This window comes from Notothenia rossii (genome assembly GCF_949606895.1).
Source record: "Notothenia rossii genome assembly, chromosome: 4".
Lineage (NCBI taxonomy): Eukaryota > Metazoa > Chordata > Actinopteri > Perciformes > Nototheniidae > Notothenia > Notothenia rossii.
In genome coordinates this window covers 47,503,550-47,516,235 of record NC_136902.1, presented here as the reverse complement: position 1 = coordinate 47,516,235, position 12,686 = coordinate 47,503,550, and the positions used below count along the sequence as shown (strand labels likewise).

The following is a 12,686-nucleotide window of genomic DNA, read 5'->3' as shown; positions in this document are numbered from 1 at the left end:
TTGGCCTCAGGATGCATTGATCCGGTTCATACTGACATTATGTGTTACGTTAGGGTCGCACTAGAACCTTGAAGAGTATGTATGTTGCTGACTTCTCTTTGACTCGTGATGGCTCGGCAGAGAATATCCAATTGGTGAAAACAAATTTGTGGCCAAAATAGTTGAGCACTAAAAACTAAAGTCTGTCCCTTACTGTAGCTTTCCTCAAGGAACCTGATGATTTGGCTCAGTCTGATCTGAAATCGAACGCTATTTTAAAAGTTAAACTTTCTTAAGTATACATCAAAATGTTATTCTGAATCACATTGTTTAACATTTAAGTTTGGGGGGGTTGTCCGGGAGTGTGTGCTGAAAGAGTGTTGGGCTCAGGAGTGATTCATTAACACAATTTAACACAGCACTTTCCTTCTCCTTTCTTCCAGCCCCAGAGATAAAAACACACTAATTTGAATGACTTTGTGTGTGTGTGTGTGTGTGTGTGTGTGTGTGTGTGTGTGTGTGTGTGTGCGTGTGCGTGCGTGCGTGCGTGTGCGTGCGTAATGCGTGCGTGCGTGTGTGTGTGTGTCTGTGTGCACGGGGGAATGTAAGGACCCCTTTCTTCCTCTGAGAAAGGTTTAGATTTCAGTTGGAGGGTAAAATAGTTAACAGATTGCACAGCATCCGTGCGCAGCAGCGTTTACTATCAGAAGAGACATTTGTCCCCATGTCACCAAATACAGTTTGTCTGGAGCCGCCACACATATTTAATAACGCAACTTACCACAAATAGTATACATACAAAAACTACTTTGTTGCATCTGTTGACTTTCAACATTTTTCTCTGTATATCTATTTCTACCTGTTATAACATAAGAAGGAGCAAAGGCTGTGCGTCCTGGACATTTCTTTCAAGATTACATTTTTTGTGAATTGTGTGTAATTCATGATATATCGACCATAAAGGTGTTGGCAGTTAAAGCAAAGGGACGTTTACACACATAATTAAACTTCCATTTAATTTGTGGCTTTTCGTTTTTGGTTAGATTTCCAAGGCCAGGGGTCTGAAATGTAGGATTAAGTACCGGATTATAATGAGGCAAACGTACTGATTGGTTTCTCGGTGGCCGTGCCGCTATCTACATGAGAATGAAGGGAGATGAATATTTTTATTTGAGCGCCATATGACTTTTCTATTGAATAACTTCCATCGACTGCCACCAACATTCTATTTATTTAGATAAAGACTATTTTACCGGATGCAGGATAACATTTCTGGCAAGATAGAGTTTGAACAAACTGGTCAAGTCTTACTTGTAACTTTGTTTAACTTTGTAGGGCTTCACCAAATAGTTGAAGCTTTGACAGTTCATTCATAAAAGTCAAAATGTTTATTGAAAAAAGATAGACGTAATCGTTTCCAGAACTCACCCCATGTCCTTATAACTAACCAAATATTCTGCTTCATATTATTGTTGCCCTTTAATCTTAATGACGACATTCAGCGGGCCAGCACCATATATAACATTATTGTAAAATATATTTAAAATATAAAATGTATATTTTACACAATTAAAGATCAGATGAGCTGGTGAGGCCATACAATATGATAACAGACATTTGAGCTTCACTCAAAACGTAAGCTTTGAATGTTAAAAAAATAAAAAGCATTCTGCAAAGCCCTTACACATAATTCATTTTCTAGATATAAAGGATCATGATTCCCTCATTGATTCCATTTGAATCATCTTATATTAAGCTAAGTCTCTTTAAATGTGTTTGGGGTTGTTTTTAGTGAATTTATATTCCCTTTTGCACCTCTCAGAATGTAACCTGCAACACTCCCTATGGTCCTTTAGTACACAACTACCAGATATCTATAGAGGCACGTCTGTCCGTCCTGGGAGAGGGATCCCTCCTCTGTTGCTCTCCCTGAGGTTTCTCCCATGTTCCCCTTTAAACTGTGGGGTTTCTCTGGAAGTGTTTCCTTGTATGATGTGAGGGTCTAAGGACAGAGGATCTAAGGACAGAGGGTGTCGTATTGTCATACTGATATTCTGTACAAACTGTGAAGTCCACTGAGACAAATGTAACATTTGTGATATTGGGCTATATAAATAAACGTTGATTGATTGATTGATTGATTGATTGATTGATTGATTGAAGCCCATTACTGGCAAACAAATATAAAAGGTTAAAACGTAGTCCTGTGATGAGAGGAAGAAAAGAAAACATTCTGAAAAGAATGACGTAGTATCTCAAAATAAGTTGCACGTCTTTATTTGCAATGTTTCGGGGTTTTTAAAGAAAGTTTGTCATTATTATGACTTTCTTCAAAATATTTTGGCAGAAATGGGATCCAGTTTTCAGACCCCTGAAACAATCCGAATTAAATATTTTTTTCACACTCAAGCCAGAACTAGAAGATTTGACTTCATTTCAACTGGTCATACAAACTAAAACGACTGGTCCTTTCAAATGTATTTTGAAATAAATGATCTCAGCGTTTCTGTCTCCCTTTGTCGAGCAGTAGATGGTCTCACCGAGCTGAGGGCACTTTAACTTAAAAGATATGTAAAAAAACACACACACACACACACACACACACACACACACACACACACACACACACACACACACACACACACACACACACACACACACACACACACACACACACACACACACACACACACACACACACACACACACACACACACACACACACACACAGCTGTTACTGGAAGTCACTCGCTGGCAAAATGAGAGCATCCAACCAAAGCGGCAGAGCGGAGCGGAGGCCGGCAATGCGAGCGGATTGGCCGGGCCACACTAGGGCGGGGGAGAGGGGAGGGGAGGTAGGGGTGTAGGGTAGGAGGAGCAGGGAGCGGGGGCAGCGTCACGTGACCCAGTCCAGCAGAGAGTGTTATAATAGGCCCCCTCTCGGAGCAGAGGTAGAGCTGGATGTGAACCAGAATCCCTCCGCCACACACAGGCAGCCCATTGTTGGCTATTCACTGCACTCCATCTTGGGGCACTTTATCATTCAATTAGGACAGCTTTCACACCACACACCACAGAAAAGAGGCCTTCAATCAAACAGAAAACTTCACACTGGCCCTGGAGGGGACTCAGAAAGGGGACTCGCAGTTGTCACCCCACTTTCATTTTTCCAACTTGTTGTTGTTCAGAGGCAGAGAGAATAGATGGAGAGATGTGAGGGGGGGGGAAAGGAGGAAGTCCCTACATGTTGGCCAAAAACATGTGTGTTTATGAAGCTGATGGAATGCATTGGAGTGGGTGAGGGGTTTTATTTGGTAAGTGGTCGTGGGGGGAAAGAGAGAGAGAGAAAGTGAGGAGAAAAATTCAAAGCTCCGGGGAGGAGAATGGCAAAGAGGTGAATACTTGAAGGAAATAATGAGAAGGAGAAGTGGGCTTGAGAAAAGAGGGGGAGACAGAGAAATGCGCTGTGAGGGGGGGGGGGGGGGGGGGGGGGGCTCAGATCAGAACACAGAGAGAGGCAGGGGGAAAGGTGGGGGCAGGTCTATAAACTAGTTGGAGAGAGGAAAGCAGAGAAAACAACAGGTGATGAAGGAGAGGTTTGTTAGCATCCTGCTGCTCGTTAGCCTGCTGCTAACTAATGCGTGCAAAGGCTCCCTGGACGCAGATACGAAAATGAAACAGAAGTGCAACACTCAATATGTGCAATAACGATCAGTACATACATTTGTAATAACAGTGCACCAAAGAAGTCATAAGCACAGATAAAATCTCAAATGTAAAATGTACTGTTTGTTGACAACTGACTCCACCAGTGAAGCCTATTGGTAAACAGATAATTAATATAACATATAAATATGATGTATAATATCTACATATATATTTACCAAAAGCAAATATATAAATTATAATATTTTTGCCAATTATTGTTTGTTAATGCACTTTGAATACCTTTGTGTCTGAAATGTACTATATAAATAAACTAACCTCATCCTTAGCGTGAACAGAGCAGAACCCATACATTATGGAGCATATCTTAATCACAGGTGGATATACACATTATAATATAATGTAGTTTAACTTTGGTTAATTCGGTTATTGTGCTGCATTCATGTGGAGTTTGAATAATCTCAAAAATGGGTTCCCAACTGGGAAACTTCACCTGCCCGCCCCTTTGAGTCTGAACATATTACGCAGAAACATGACGAACAAAAGTCATTCTTGGATTGATAAGTAATAAAACACATCCTTTTGTAGCATCCATGTTGTTTTTACATTTTGACTTAAGCCCACGAAAACACCAAAGTCAGTAGGTTGACCGGACATTGGACCATCAGAGGAGCATGTGATGCACCATGGTCTTCACAAAGGCCTTCACTCTTATGAATATGTATTCATGTATAAATACTCTTCACTATCATAACTACTGATCAACTGTATCTATCCAACCACCATCGGTCCACACACAGCCACTACCAGCCGAGACAGATCAGTTATCTTAAAGGTCCCATGTCATGGCCATTTCCACTGATCATAATTCCACTGTTGAGTTCTACTAGAATAGATTTACATTGTTCAATGTTCCAAACTCACATTGGTTTTTCATACAGCATCTCTGTATAGTATGTGTATTCACTCTCTGTCCTAAACGGCTTGTTGGAGCTCCTGCCCCCCCCCCCCCTCCCTGTGAGCCCAGTGGCCGTCTGCGAGACAGCGAGACACAGCGAAACCCAGCCCGAAACCAGCCCGAGCACACACACACACCCACAGCCTGGCTGGGAGTTTGTGTGTGTGCCCACACAGACAGAGAGTGTGTGTGTGCGTTATGTCCGCGGAGCCGTTACGTTAAGTCCGCGGATTGGAGCCGTTACGTTACGTCACTATACCCAAATACGTCACTGTACCCAGGAAGAAAAAGAAAAATCTCCAACGAGGCGTTCTGGGGCAGCAGACAGGTATTTTCTGTGTTAGAGTTTTACTCGCTACAGGGTGTACTTTGAGGGTTTGTGACTCTGCAGACTATTTACATGCATACAAAGCTACATAACACAAGGGGACGGGTAATAACCAGAAAAGAATGACATGGGCCCTTTAATGTCAGAACGTATTCAACAATGGGTTACAATATTATATTTTTGTATAAGTGCTCTAAGAAGAGAAGAGCTTTTGTCTAATGCAATATTTCTAAATGTGCATAAAGATGTCTTAAAAAATATCCCCGGATATGTGAATAAAGTTGATCGGTACATCATGCAGTCTCTCAGGTTGATTTGAAGCGGATCCTTCTTTATTATTCTCACAGTATTTTCTCTGAAATCTCAGGTGGCAGCCTTCAATCAATCAATCAGATCGATGAAATCATGACCTTGAATATCATGAGTAACTTCCACTTCCAGCACATCTCCGTCAGGGCACTCTCTGGAGCTGCGAGACATTTCTCTGTCTACCAGGGGAGTTTAGGTTTTGCTTGGCATCCCATATTGAGTGAGTGGAGGATTGTTGAGCAGGGCGGGGTGGTCCAGGCGTTATTAAAAATCACTTCAGATGAAGGAAGAGGGGCTGTGTCATCAGACACTGTGGCTACATTCTGCTTTCTCCCGCTCTTTTCTTAGCGGCTCCTCAGTATGAATCAGTAGCCGCACTCATCTGTCTCTACTATAGCCCAGTGAGTCAGGAGCGATCCTCTCTCTGCAGGGATCAGGTTTCTTCTCATCCGCTGACTCAATGACCGGTATCTCTACAGGCCGGCTGCACACGCTAGCTCCAGATTCCAGACTTTATGACGGTGGCTCATATAAACATTACTGTGTTCTGAGTCACGTGTTGAACCTCAACAACACCTCAGTCTCTTCTCTGCACACTGTTAGGTGCTGCTGTATTCCTCTGTACAGCCACCACAACACTTTGACTTTAGTGGCAGTTATCCATGACAACAGGTATCTCAGGAAATATCATGGAGACAGTTATCTGTTCTGATTGGCTGTTCTGATTTCTAACGTTGGGTCCATCTCTGTTCTTTACAAGAGATCATAACCCAATGCTTAATGGCTAAAACGTGTTTTGCATGTAACAGAGACGTAAAGGAATGAGATAATTTGAATTAAAGCAACAGGGCCTCCTGTGGTGGTTTAGGTTCTAAAGATTGTTTCAAGCAACTTACAGTACAGAAGCTTTAAACAGCTACATAGGCGGTCCAATCCGCCTGCAGAGCTGCCAATTTTGGTTTTATTGACAATTTCAATCTATTTTGGGACCGACCCGCCCTCTTCGGCACTGATGGAATCCACCCCAGCAGGCTTGCTAGCTAAATGTCAGGTCTTTAGCAGGTAAATCATTTTTAATCAATGATTTTATCACCAAGCACAACATGGATTTTATGTTTTTAACTGAAACTTGGTTAGACCAAAACAACAGCACAGCTGTTCTTATAGAATCAACTCCTCCCAACTTTAATTCTATGAGTCAGGCAAGACTACATAAGAAAGGGGGTGGAGTAGCTATTTTGTTAAATGATTTATTTCAATGCAAGCAGACTATGTATGGAGACTTCACTTCTTTTGAATATGTGGCCCTTCAGTTGAAATGCTCCTCTCAAGCTCTTTTCCTAAACATCTACAGACCACCCAAATACTGTGCAAGCTTTTTTGATGATTTTACCGAGTTGTTGCCTATAGTGTGTATTGACTTTGACCACCTAGTCATTGTTGTCCATTTTAATATCCATGTTGAAAACCCAGAGGACAGAGGGGCTAAAGAACTGTTTTGTGTTATCGACAATTTTGGACTGACTCAGCATGTCAAGGGTCCGACGCACAATAAGGGGCACACTCTGGACTTAATTGTATCAAAGGGTCTGAACATCTCTAAGCTTGTGGTGACTGATGTAGCGCTCTCCGACCATTCCTGTGTTTTCTTTGAGAGCTCTATTTCCGTCCATACAACTGTTAAGAAAGAGGTAACCGCTAGACGTGATTTAACTGAAAATGCAGAGGAAATGTTTGCACAGATGTTTACTCCCTCACTTGCCCATGCTAACTTATCAGTAAATGAGCTACTGTAGTTGATCATTTTCATTCTAAAATAACAAATGTCATGGATACCATTGCTCCCATTAAAATAAAGGAAGTATCGAGCAAGAAAATATCTCCATGGAGGAAAGCCATGAATGTGAGAACAGCAAAAACTGAGTGCAGAAAAGCTGAACGCAGGTTGAGAAAAACAAATCTCCAGGTTCTCTTGGAAATATATAAAGAGAAACTCTGCACAACAGTCTTTCTTCTTTGACATCATTACCAAAAATAAAAACAACTCACGTGCCTTGTTTGCTACCGTCAACAGACTAACAAACCCCCCAGTGTCAATAGCCTCAGAATTTCTATCCAGGACCTGCAATGACACAATTCCGTCTGATAAATGCTAATGTCCTGGAAGACATTATCCAACATCTGAAATCCTCCTCCTGTAGCCTCGACATCATCCCGACAGGATTTTTCAAAACTGTTTTTGCTACACATAGTAAACAAGTGTCTTCAATCAGGTGTATTTCCACAGGCCCTGAAAACTGCAATAATTAAACCGCTCCTAAAAAAGCATAACCTAGACGCAACCATAATGAATAACTACAGGCCAATATCAAACCTTCCCTTTTTAAGCAAATTGATTGAAAAAGCAGTTTTTCAACAGTTGAGTAATTTCATGTTTTTAACTGACGGTTTTGATGTGTTTCAGTCAGGCTTTCGACCTAATCACAGACTTCACTTGTTAAGTTCTTAAATGACATCCATTTGAACACAGACAGTGGCAGAATATCAGTGTTAGTATTATTAGATCTCAGCGCTGCCTTTGATACTGTTGACCACAACATATTGCTAGACCGTCTTGAAAACTGGGTGGGAGTTTCAGCAACAGCTCTAAACTGGTTTAGCTCCTACTTAAAGGACAGAACAAACTTTGTCTCAATAGGCAATTACAAATCAACCATGATATGTCATGCGGAGTTCCTCAAGGCTCCATCTTAGGACCTTTGCTTTTTAATATTTATATACTACCTCTGGCTGAAATTATTAAAAAAGAGCGATCTAAGCTATCACATCTATGCAGACGACACCCAGATTTATTTTAAAATTACACACTGAGCAAGTTCATTGAGCACATCACTGACTGGATGACTCAGAACTTTCTCCAATAAAACAAACAAAAAATAACAGCCACATTACAACAGTTATTAGGTCTGCATACTATCACCTGAAGAATATATCAAGGATTAAAAAACTAATGTAAACAGGATTTAGAAAAACTTGTCCATGCTTTTATTTTCAGTAGACTCGACTACTGCAATAGTGTATTCACAGGGCTCACTAAAAAATCTATCCGAAAGCTGCAGCTGATTCAGAACGCTGCTGCTGCTCGAGGTCTCACTGACACTAGAAAAGTGGATCAAATCACTCCGGTTCTGAGATGATTACACTGGCTTCCAGTCGACCAAATAATTGATTTTAAAATACTACTGCTAGTTTTTAAATCACTAAATGGCTTAGGACCGAGGTATATAGACAACCTCCTCCATCACTATGAAGCATCCAGGAGTCTCAGGTCTTCTGGGTCGGGTCTGCTCTCTGTTCCGAGAATAACAACTAAACATGGAAAAGCAGCTTTCAGTTATTATGCCCCGACAATCTGGAACGAAGTGCCCAAATCGTGCACGTCCGCTGAAACACTTCCTATTTTCAAATCAGGACTAAAAACGCATCTATTTGCCGCTGCTTTTAATTGAGCTGCTCATACTCACACTGTATGCCTTTTAGTCATGTATTCTGTACCTGCTGTGTTTATTTATTTTATTTCAATATCTTTGCTTATGCCTGTTTTTAAATGCCATTTAATAATGTATTTATGCTGTATTTGTTCTTAAATGTCCATCCATCCATCTTCTCCCGCTTATCCGTGGTCGGGTCGCGGAGGTAGCAGTTCCAGCAGAGAGCCCCAAACTTTCTTTTCCCTAGCCACATCCACCAGCTCTGACTGGGGGATCCCAAGGCGTTCCCAGGCCAGCGAAGAGATATAATCCCTCCACCTGGTCCTAGGTCTACCCCTTGGTCTCTTCCCAGCTGGACGTGCCTGGAACACCTCCCTAGGGAGGCGCCCAGGTGGCATCCTAACTAGGTGCCCGAACCACCTCAACTGGCTCCTTTCGACGCGAAGGAGGAGCGGTTCAACTCTGAGTCCCTCCCGGATGACCGAACTTCTCACCTTATCCCTAAGGGAGACACCAGCAACCCTGCGGAGAAAACCCATCTCGGCCGCTTGTACCCGCGATCTCGTTCTTTCGGTCATGACCCATCCTTCATGACCATAGGTGAGGGTAGGAACGAAAATGGCCCGGTAGACAGAGAGCTTTGTCTTCTGGCTCAGCTCCCTTTTCGTCACAACGGTGCGGTAAAGCGACTGCAGTACCGCTCCCGCTGCTCCGATTCTCTGACCCATCTCACGCTCCATTGTTCCCTCACTCGAGAACAAGACCCCGAGATACTTGAACTCCTTCACTTGCGGTAAGGACTCATTCCCTACTTGGAGTGGACATTCCATCGGTTTCCTGCTGAGAACCATGGCCTCAGATTTGGAGGTGCTGATCCTCATCCCAGCCGCTTCACACTCGGTTGCGAACCGATCCATTGAGTGCTGAAGGTCGCAGACTGATGAAGCCATCAGAACCGCATCATCTGCAAAAAGCAGTGGTGCAATCCTTAGTCCACCGAACTGCAGACCCCCTCCCCCACGACTACGCCTCGAAATCCGATCCATGTATATTACAAACAGGATTAGTGACAAAGCGCAGCCCTGGCGGAGGCCAACCCTCACAGGAAATGGGTCCGACTTACTGCCGAGGACCCGGACACAGCTCTCGCTTTGGGAGTACAGAGATTGGATGGCCCTGAGTAGAGACCCCCTCACCCCATACTCTCGCAGCACCTCCCACAGTAACTCCCTGGGAACCCGGTCATACGCCTTCTCCAAGTCTACAAAACACATGTAGACTGGATAAGCGTACTCCCAGGCCCCCTCCAGGATCCTTGCGAGAGTAAAAAGCTGATCCGTCGTTCCACGACCAGGACGGAATCCGCATTGTTCCTCCTCAATCTGAGGTTCGACAATCGGCCTGACCCTCCTTTCGAGTACCTTAGAGTAAACTTTCCCGGGGAGGCTGAGTAGTGTGATGCCTCTGTAATTGGCACACACCCTCTGATCCCCCTTTTTAAAAAGGGGAACCACCACCCCGGTCTGCCACTCCTTCGGTACTGTTTCCGACTTCCACGCAACGTAAATGTTTTTGAGTTTATTTTGTAAATCACTTTGAATCGCCACATGTTGAAAAGTGCTATATAAATAAAATTGCCTTGCCTTGCCTTTTTCATCATGAGAAGGAAAGTCCAGATATTTTATTAATTAATTGATTGGTAAATAAAATGCCAAAAATCAATTGCTTTCACAACAGCATTTGTAATGAATTCCATAAGCAATGTCTGAAAAGATGGGGATTCCTGATATTTCCGAATCTGTTCTCACATAAGTCATTTACTCTTCTGTTGTAGTTTTTTCAGCCCTAAATAATATAATATTTCAGTAACAAACACTCTTTGTCAAAGTTTCCCTTGCTGGCCTTTATTAGAGCTAAAAGTATTCATACATTTGTTTATGGTCAGAGAATGAATCAGCAGCAATGTTGATGATAAATAAAGCATTCATCGCCCTCTAAGGAGAAATGCCAAACCTCATGGATTCACTTTCAAATAATGTGGCCTTTTGTCTCTATAGTAGTTGGAATATTTCAACTTGGGCTATAAGAAACTTGCAAAATGTGTTTATTTGTCTATCCTCTTTAACAAAACCACTAACGAATTAATCTAGAAAATAATCAGCAGATTTCTGGATAACAAACACAATCATTGTCTGCAGCCCCTCAGAATCTGACCCCCACTAACAGCTGCCTTCACACCAGCTCTTACAAAAAGCAGTGGAAACAGCCACGTTTTCCAAAGTAATAAAGGTACGCTTAAAACATTCTTTCCTCATAGGACTTCTGTTACAATTTATTACCAATAACAAGCATTTTATACACACATAAGAGAAACATTTGAAAACCCATGGGCTGAAAAAATCAAAGACTAAAGCTTCAAAAACTAATGGAGAGTTCATGATAAATAAAATATCATAAAAATATTAAAGACCACAATTCACACTGGAGCCGAAATAACTAGTCAATAATTCTGAACAACAAGAAATGAATAAACAATTTCAATAATTAAACAAGCATGTCATTTATAAAGATAACGTTTCCTGCTTAACCATCAGTATTTGTATTATATCTTTTAATAATATAATGTAAAACAGCATTGATACACAAAACTGCAACAGCAGTCTGTGCACGTTCAGATCCATCATGCCTGCAGAGGAGAATCATGTAAAGTATTTCCATTGATAAGAATAATTATTATGAACAGGGGAGCTTAACATTAAAGTAATACCTCTATGATATTTTTGTACAATTTTAGTTGACTCAAAGTCTAGAAAAGTTAACAACACAACTTTAATTGTTTCCTTTTGTCAACCAAAACCAAAACTTATAAACAGTTTTTAAACTACAACCTTCTTTCGATCACGATATTGCCTGGTGATTATACAGTTTAGTGTTTAATGACGTTGGTGCTGTCTCGTCATTGGACATATTAGGCTTAGTTAACAAAATACTAGGGCATCACGTTCCAAGAATGCAGGATTGTTGGTTGTTCCTAGAGTCTCTAAAAGTACAATGGGAGCCAGAGCCTTTTCTTATCAAGCTCCACTTTTGTGGAATCAGCTTCCAGTTTGTGTTCGGGCGGCAGACACCCTATCCGTTTTTAAGAGTGCGCTTAAGACCTTCCTTTTTGATAAAGCTTATAGTTAGGGCTGATTAAAAAACTGAGGGTTAGGCTAGGTTTCTTTTTCAGGAATAAGTCCTGTTTCTCGCTTGAGGCCAGGAAAAGGCTAGTCACTGTGACCTTTTTACCTGTGCTGGACTATGGTGATCTGCTGTATATGAATGCACCTGCCAACTACCTAAGCAAACTAGATGCTGCGTATCATAGTGCTCTGAGATTTGTCACTAACTGTAAAGCACTTACTCATCACTGTACATTGTATACCAAGGCAGGTTTACCATCACTCACTGTACGGAGGCTCAGTCACTGGTACACTTTTATCTATAAAGCTATGTTGGGCAAACTCCCGTATTATATCTGTTCATTGATAAAGCAGAAAGTTGCAAGCAGCTATTGTCTGCGATCGCAGGATATCGTCTTGTTAGATGTGCCAAGAGTAAGGACTGTCTTAGGTAAGACAGCTTTTATGTGCGCAGCTCCACTTGCTTGGAACAGTCTACAGGCAAAATTGAAATTGAGCATTTTTATTTCTTTGAATGTATTTAAGGCATGTCTAAATGAAATGCTTTCTGACACTCTGGGTATTTGTAAATGTTGAATATGTAAATATGATATCCTCTGTTGTTTGTATGTTGTTTTTATGTTTCATGTGGAACTAAATGATGCAGGTCTCCCTTGTAAATGAGATCGATGATCTCAAGGGACTAATCTGTCTAAATAAAGGTTTGAAATGAAATGAAATGAAATTAGATTCAGCCCCTAGTTTTGCTGATATAGGCTTAGTTTGCCAGGGGA

The 12,686-nt window shown here is 41.7% G+C and overlaps 1 protein-coding gene across 5 annotated transcripts in view; it reads right to left on the bottom strand.

The window, feature by feature from the left end:
• plagl2 (pleiomorphic adenoma gene-like 2) overlaps window positions 1-12,686 on the bottom strand; it is a 90,095-nt gene that overhangs the window by 63,456 nt on the left and 13,953 nt on the right. Inside the window, exon 2 of one of the 5 annotated variants that reach the window (XM_079674955.1) lies at window positions 7,290-7,362. The exons of the other annotated variants lie outside the window; for them this stretch is intronic. The gene's annotated coding sequence lies outside the window, so the exon portion shown is untranslated. The remainder of the gene's footprint in view (window positions 1-7,289; window positions 7,363-12,686) is intronic. 5 annotated transcript variants of the gene reach the window in all.